Source organism: Peromyscus eremicus, chromosome 1 (assembly GCF_949786415.1).
Source record: "Peromyscus eremicus chromosome 1, PerEre_H2_v1, whole genome shotgun sequence".
Lineage (NCBI taxonomy): Eukaryota > Metazoa > Chordata > Mammalia > Rodentia > Cricetidae > Peromyscus > Peromyscus eremicus.
In genome coordinates, this window is record NC_081416.1 from 187,865,257 (window position 1) to 187,872,395 (window position 7,139).

Here is a 7,139-nt window from a genome sequence, read left to right on the forward strand (position 1 = left end):
TTGGAAGGCCCATTGGAAAACGTTCCAGGCCCTCTCAAGGCTGTCCTTTATTTTCTATCTGTTTATCTCAACAATATGAATCCTTCTATCTAATATTTCCTGCTGCTCGCACTCAAGAAAACTCTGGGGAACTGTGGGGTTGGTGGGTAAACGCCCCACAGGTCAGCTTGCAAGCTTTGCCTCATCATCACTACCCAGATGAGCTCTCCAGCATTGCCTTGGCCAGCCCAGCCAGTGCAACCTACAAGGGCCAGTTCTCCTGCTCTCGGGCCCTCAGATCTAGGTACCCCTCATTCATATCACCAGGGCCAGCTCTACTGTTCTGCCCAGGCAAGGTGCAGAGCCCTCTCTCCAGATTGCTGTAGGCAGCATATGAGGGGTGGCAGGGTCAGCTCTCCTGCTCTCACTCCCTCAGTGCTGGCTCACCTGCAATCAGGACAACAATGTCAGCTCTAGTGTGGTGCCCAGGCTGGATTCAGTGCCTGCTCTCTTGTGTGCTGGAGTTGATATAAGACAGGGTTAGTTCTCTCACTCTTGGCCTGGTGACCACAAGAGATGTCTTTGGGAGGGAGAATAGTTGGCTGCAGATGATGATAGAGCCTTGTTCTAAAATCCCAATGGTCTCTTGCATGATTCACTTATAGCAACCTGCCAATGGCTCCAAACAGCATTCCTGCCTGCCACAGACACCTTAAGTACCAGAGGATTTTCTGGATTATATATTCCATGTGGTAGAGCAGCCTTCACAGCAACCTGGATCTGTTGAAGAACATTCTCCTGTTCCAGGCCCCACACAAAGGGAGCAGATTTCCTACTCACTTGGTATATGGTCCAAAGGAACACATCCAAGTGTGGAATGTGCTGTGTCCAAATCCTAACAGGCCCACTAAAGGTTGAGCTTCTTTCTTGGTGGTAGGAGGAGGGCTGGGGAAAACAACTTATCTTTCACCTTAGAAGGAATATCTCAGCATGCCCCACACCACTGAACTCCTAAGAGTTTCAGTGGGGCAGAAGGCCCTTGAATTTTGGTTGGACTCATTTTCCATATTCCATTACACATATGTGTTACCAATGAGTTCAAAGTGATTGCTCCCTCCTGCTCACTTGGTCCAATCAGTATGCCATTGATGTAGTGCACGAGTGTGATATTTTGTGGAAGAAACAAATAATTGAGATTCTTTCTAAGTTATGACACAGGGCTGGAGGGTTAATGTACCCTTGATGTAAAATTGTAAAGGTATAATGATGGCCTTGCTAACTAAAAGCAAATTGCTTTGAGTGGTCCTTATGGACAAGTACTGAGAAAAAGGTATTTGCTAAATCAATAGCTGCATACCATGTACCAGGAGATGTGTTAATTTTCTCAGGAAGGAACACCACATCTGCTACAGCAGCTACAGTTGGAGTCACTACCTCACTGAATTCTCAAGAGTCAGCTGTCATTCTCCATGATCCATCTGTCTTCTGCACTGGCCAGATAGAAGAATTAAGGAGATGCGTTGGGAACCACCATCTTTCAAGTCCTTGACGGTAGCACTAACTTCTGCAATTGCTCCAGGGGTGTGATATTGGTTTTGATTCACTATTTTCTTTGGCAGACGAAGCTCCAAAGGCTTCCACTTACCCTTTCCAACCATACTGGCTCTCACTGCACAGGTCAGGGAACCAATGTAAGAATTCTGCTCATTTGTAAGTATGTCTATCCCAGTTATCCATTCTGGAACTGGGGGATAACTACAGGAGAGTTCAGGGACCCCCTGTACCTACTGTGATTCAGACTTCAGCCAAAATGCCACTAACCACCTCACCTCCATTAGTTCCTACTTTACCTGGAGGGCCACAATGTTTCTTGGGGTTTCCTGGAACGAGTGTCAATTCTGAACCAGTATATAATACACCCCAGAAAGTAGGATTGTTTCCATTATCACAGTGTACTCCATCTTGTGAAAGGCCTTAGGTCTCTCGGGGAAAGACTGGAGAAAGGCTAACAGTAAAACTTTTAGGTATTTTATGAAGGTTTTTCCTCAGGGAAACCCAGGTGTTCGCTTTAAGGGGTTCTGGGTTTGCAATCAGGCTCAAGTCTGGATTATATTCACTGGCCTCGATTGACAATTGCTACAATCCAGTACACTGATTGTAAAAAGTCTTTCTTTCATTTGTTTGAGAATTTTTCTGCTTGTAGAGGTCAAACAGAAATTCAGTAGGCTTCTCTATTTTCTGCCTGGAAACACCATGATTGGTCAGCCAGTACCATAGGTCCAAAAGAGTCATGGCACCATAAATTTCACTTGCTTGGGCTGACCATTACATTTAGGCCATTATAAACATTGTCTATGTTCTGCATTATGATAAATACTATCATCTTTCCTATGGTAATTGATTCAGTGCTGTCATATGGCCTATGCCACCTCAGGACCCAGTTAAAGCCAGTGCATTTAACTCATCCAATAGAGCAGCAATTTCTCCAGACCTAAGGTCTGGCACAAGGACAAGGGGGACAAAAAATACTTCAAGCAGATCCCAGCAGTTGAGAGACCTGTGGCCATGCCACACCACCAGAACAACCACCCTCTGGACTCTGATCCAGCAAGACCCACTCTGCCTACCAAACCCTCCTCCCCCAGCAACCTTTCCATGGACAGCCCTCTCCCCTCAACATTAGCAGACCCTATAGGCACAAGTGCCACTCACACCAGTTGGAAGAACGTCAGTGACTGGTCTCCCAGCTGAACTGCCCCAAGCCCCAGGCCCTAAGCCTCAAGGCACATCTTGTTCTCCTGCTCCCAACTCAGGGACACCAAAGCAGCTGGGTTCTGCCCCCAACTCTGGTGGACCCCCACTGTTGTGCTGCAGACCTCAGCAGCCAGCCAGCAGGTGAGAGATCTGCAGGGAGGCTGTACCACCACTGCTGCCACCCAGTGGACTCTTCCCAAAAGTCCTACTCTGCCACTGGATAGTTCTCTTCACCAACATCAGCAGACCCTATAGAAACAAGCACCACTCACACCAGTGTGAAGAACAGCACCACCTACAAAAGTTGGAAGAATGAATGGTTAAACACTGGTGTAAGAATACATTCAACATCATAAAGGGCAATATGGCGCCACCAGAACCCAGCAAACCTACAACAAAAAGAACTGAACATCCCAATGCAGGAAAAGCAGAAGAAAATGACCTTAAAAATAACTTTATGAAGATAATAGAGACCTTTAAAGAGGAAATAAAAATTCCCTTAATGAAATCAAGGAAAAGACAAATAAAAAATCAGAAGAAAGCAATAAATCCTTCAAAGGAAGCCAAAAAAAAAAAAAAAACCAAACAGGTGAAGGAAACACTTCAAGACTTAAAAACTGAAACAGAGGCAATAAAGAAAACACAAACCAAGGGAATTCTGGAAATGGAAATTCTGGGTAAGCAAACAGGAATGATACATGCAAGGAGCTCCAGCAGAATACAAGAGATAGGAGAGAGAATCTCAGGTTTTGAAGATACAATAAAAAAATAGATTCACCACTCAAAGAAGATGTTAAATCCAAATAATTCTCAGCACAAAACATTCAGGAAATCTGAGACACCATGAAAAGACCAAACCAAAGAATAATAATGGTAGAAGAAGGAGAAGAATTCCAGCTCAATGGCACAGAAAATATATTCAACAAAATCATAAAAGAAAACTTTTCAAATTTAAAGAAGGACATGCCTATGAAGGTACAAGAAGCTTACACAATACCAAACAGACTGAACCAAAAAAACAAAAACAAGTCACCTCACCACATAATTATCAAAACACTAAACATACAGAGTAAAGAACAACTATTAAGAGCTGCAAAGGAAAAAGGCCAAGTAACATATAAAGACAGACCTATCAGAATTACCCCCGACTTCTCAATAGGGACTCTAAAAGCCACAAGGTCCTCGACTAACATTTTCAGACACTAAAAGACCACGGATGCCAGCCCAGACTACTATACCCAGCAAAATTTCAGTCATGATATATGGAGAAAACAACATATCCCATGACAAAATCAGATTTAAACAATACCTATCTACAAATCCAGCCCTACATAAAGTACCAGAAGGAAAACTCCAACTGGGGGAAGTTAGCTGCACCCATGAAAACACAGGTAATAGATAATATCACATGAGCAAAACCCAAAGAAGGGAAACACACACACACAGAAAATGATCTCACCAATAAAACAAAAAATAACAGGATTTAAAAATCACTAGTCATTAATATCCCTTAATATCAATGGAATCAATTCGAGTATAAAAAGACACAGGATAAGAGAATGGATATAAAAACAGGATACATATTTCTGCAAGAAATACACCTCATCTTCAAAGACAGGGATTACCTCAAAGTAAAGGGTTAGGAGAAGATTTTCCAATCAAATGGTCCTAAGAAGTAAGCTTATGTAGGAATCCTTATAGCTAAAAAAATAGACTTTAAACTAAACTTAATCAAAAGAGATGAAGAAGGACATTTCATATTCATCACAGGAAAAATCTGTCAAGATGAAGTCTCAATTATGAACATTTATTTCCCAAATAGAAGAGCACTCACATTTGTGAAAGAAATATTACTAATGGTTAAATCACACATCAAACCCCACACATTAATACTGAGAGACTTCAACACTCCATTCTCACCAATGGACAGGTCTGCTAGACAGAAACTTAACAGAGAAATTAGGGAACTAACAGGTGTTATGACTCAAATAGACTTAACAGACATCTACAGAACACTTCCCACAAACACAAAAGAATGTACTTTGTTTCTAGCACCTCATGAAACCTCTAAATTTGACCAAATACTTAGTGACAAAGCAAATATCAACAGGTACAAAAAAATTTGAATAAGCCACTGTCTCTTATGAAATCATGATGGCTTAAAGTTAGAATTCAACAACAACACAAACTACAGAAAGCTTACAAACTCACGGAAACAGGACAACTCTCAACTGAAATACAACTGTGTTAATGAAGGAAAAAGAACGAAATTAAAGACTTCCTACACTTCAATGAAAATAAAGGCACAACACACCCAAACTTATGGGACTCTATGAAGGCAGTGCAAAGAGGAAAGTTTGTAACACTATATGCCTACACAAAGAATTTGGAGAAATCTCACACTAGTGGCATAACAGTATTGGAGACTATTGGGGTCCAGCCCCTAATAGTCTCTTTTCCAGGGTCCGGGGAAGAATCTATCAACCAAGTGAGTGAGTAAGTAAGTAAGTAAGTAAGTAAGTAAGTAAGGTTGGCAAATAAATCTACGTACGCATCTACTCCCCCCATCTCTCGCTTTACAGTTATATATCCAAACAATCAAAATTCTCCCCTCCACCCAGGTCACCCAGCCTGAATTTCCTCAGGCAGTAATTGTCTGCTTTCAGGGTCAAATGGAGGGTTGATAAGAATCACATAGAAAGGCAGTAATTGTTAATTACAATTTGCAGCCCAAAGGGGAAGTAACTAATGAATTAACTAAAGGCTAAATTTGGGTAATATCTAAGAAGAGGGATCTTTTTTAAATTAATTAATTAATTTAATGCTGAATACTGTTTATTGAAGGATGGAAGAGGTCTTAAATACAGGCTTACAGCACAATGGGAGAACCCCAGAGGGCATAAGTTCGCTACCAATGTTTTAAAATCTTGCATCTAAGCTGCTAATGCCCATTATGCAGGATACACAGACAAGGAACTTCCCTTAAGCATTTAGAAGGGTGGAGCCCGGCAGGGAATTAGCATAGGGAGGATATCAAAGTCAAGGTCAGCAAGCAAGGCAACAGTTACCCAAAACGGGGGTCAGGACCCTACAGGTCCCCCTTTTACTAAAAACTGAGCTTCTGACTTAGGTTGTGTGGGATGTCAGCAGGTCACCTTACTTGTCATGGAGACGCCTGTCCAGGCCACATAGGCATTCTGTCTTACGTTGGTGAGTGCCCCCCAGGCATTACCCGTCTCTGAATACTCATTATCATACAGGCTCAATTGTGTGTGAGCTGCAGAGTTAACTGCTGCCAAAGATCTCAAAGTGGCACTGGGCTTGCAATCTGTGGGTTCGACACAGAAAAGACCAACAGAGGTCCTATCCCAACCATAGCCAATAGGCTAAAGGCAACTGAGCCATTTCTTTCCTTAACGAGCCTTACTGCAAACTGGAGTCCTTATAAGATGGTATCCCAAAAGCATATAGAACTTGAGTTTATAAATTTATAATTTTCAAAGCCAATTGAAGTGTATATAACTATTGAATTAAATTTATCATGCCCAATAGAATGAAAGATTAACTAATTGTGGTAGCTACTTTTGCTGCCAGGATCTCCACTGTGCTAGCTGTAGTAAGCAATTATGAAACTTTAATCCCAGAAACAGTAGCAGCGGTGGCCGCCACTGCTATAACATCAACAACGGCAGCAGCAATGTCAAATTCTCTTCTGGAGCATGTGGACATCCACTGGCATGGATACAACTCCAGGAACACGAACCGCCAAGGCCTGTTTTTCTTGATCCCAGCATGACTTAAGCTGTCAGCTCTGCAAAAGAACAACTAAGAACCATAAAGAAAAAACAGGCAGCTCATAAGGAGCATAACTAATGGTCTTATAATGGCTATATTCAGGCTCATAAATTTTAAGGTATCTAAATGAGTTTCATGAGGCCAATAAATGTTGCACAGAGCCACTCCTGAAAAGTAGGTACTACACCAGCTTGAGGGGATTGTGAAAATGAAAAGGCTTAGCTGGCATGCTACTGTTAACAAATGGAGGTCAGTGACCTTCAGGGTTATCCTTAATCTCCAAGGTGTCTGGGTGACACGATCTCAAACACACTTGAAAAAGCAGTTACCATACATTACCTTCTGAAGAATCCAACCACATGGCTACAGTTCCTAGGCTTACCTTAATGCTTGCCAAAGCTGGCCATATTGGGCTCTCAATCCATATTGGCTTCAGAAGGGGAGAGTTTTTCATGAAGGCCCAATAGGTCTCTGTCATGTTGGGCTTCAGCAGCAGCCACAGGGCACACACAGCACTCAGGAATCCAAAGAGGAACCTCATTGTCCTGAGGAAAGACATAAACAGAACCCCGGGCCCACACCAACACCAGATCGGGTCTCCTCCAAGTGCC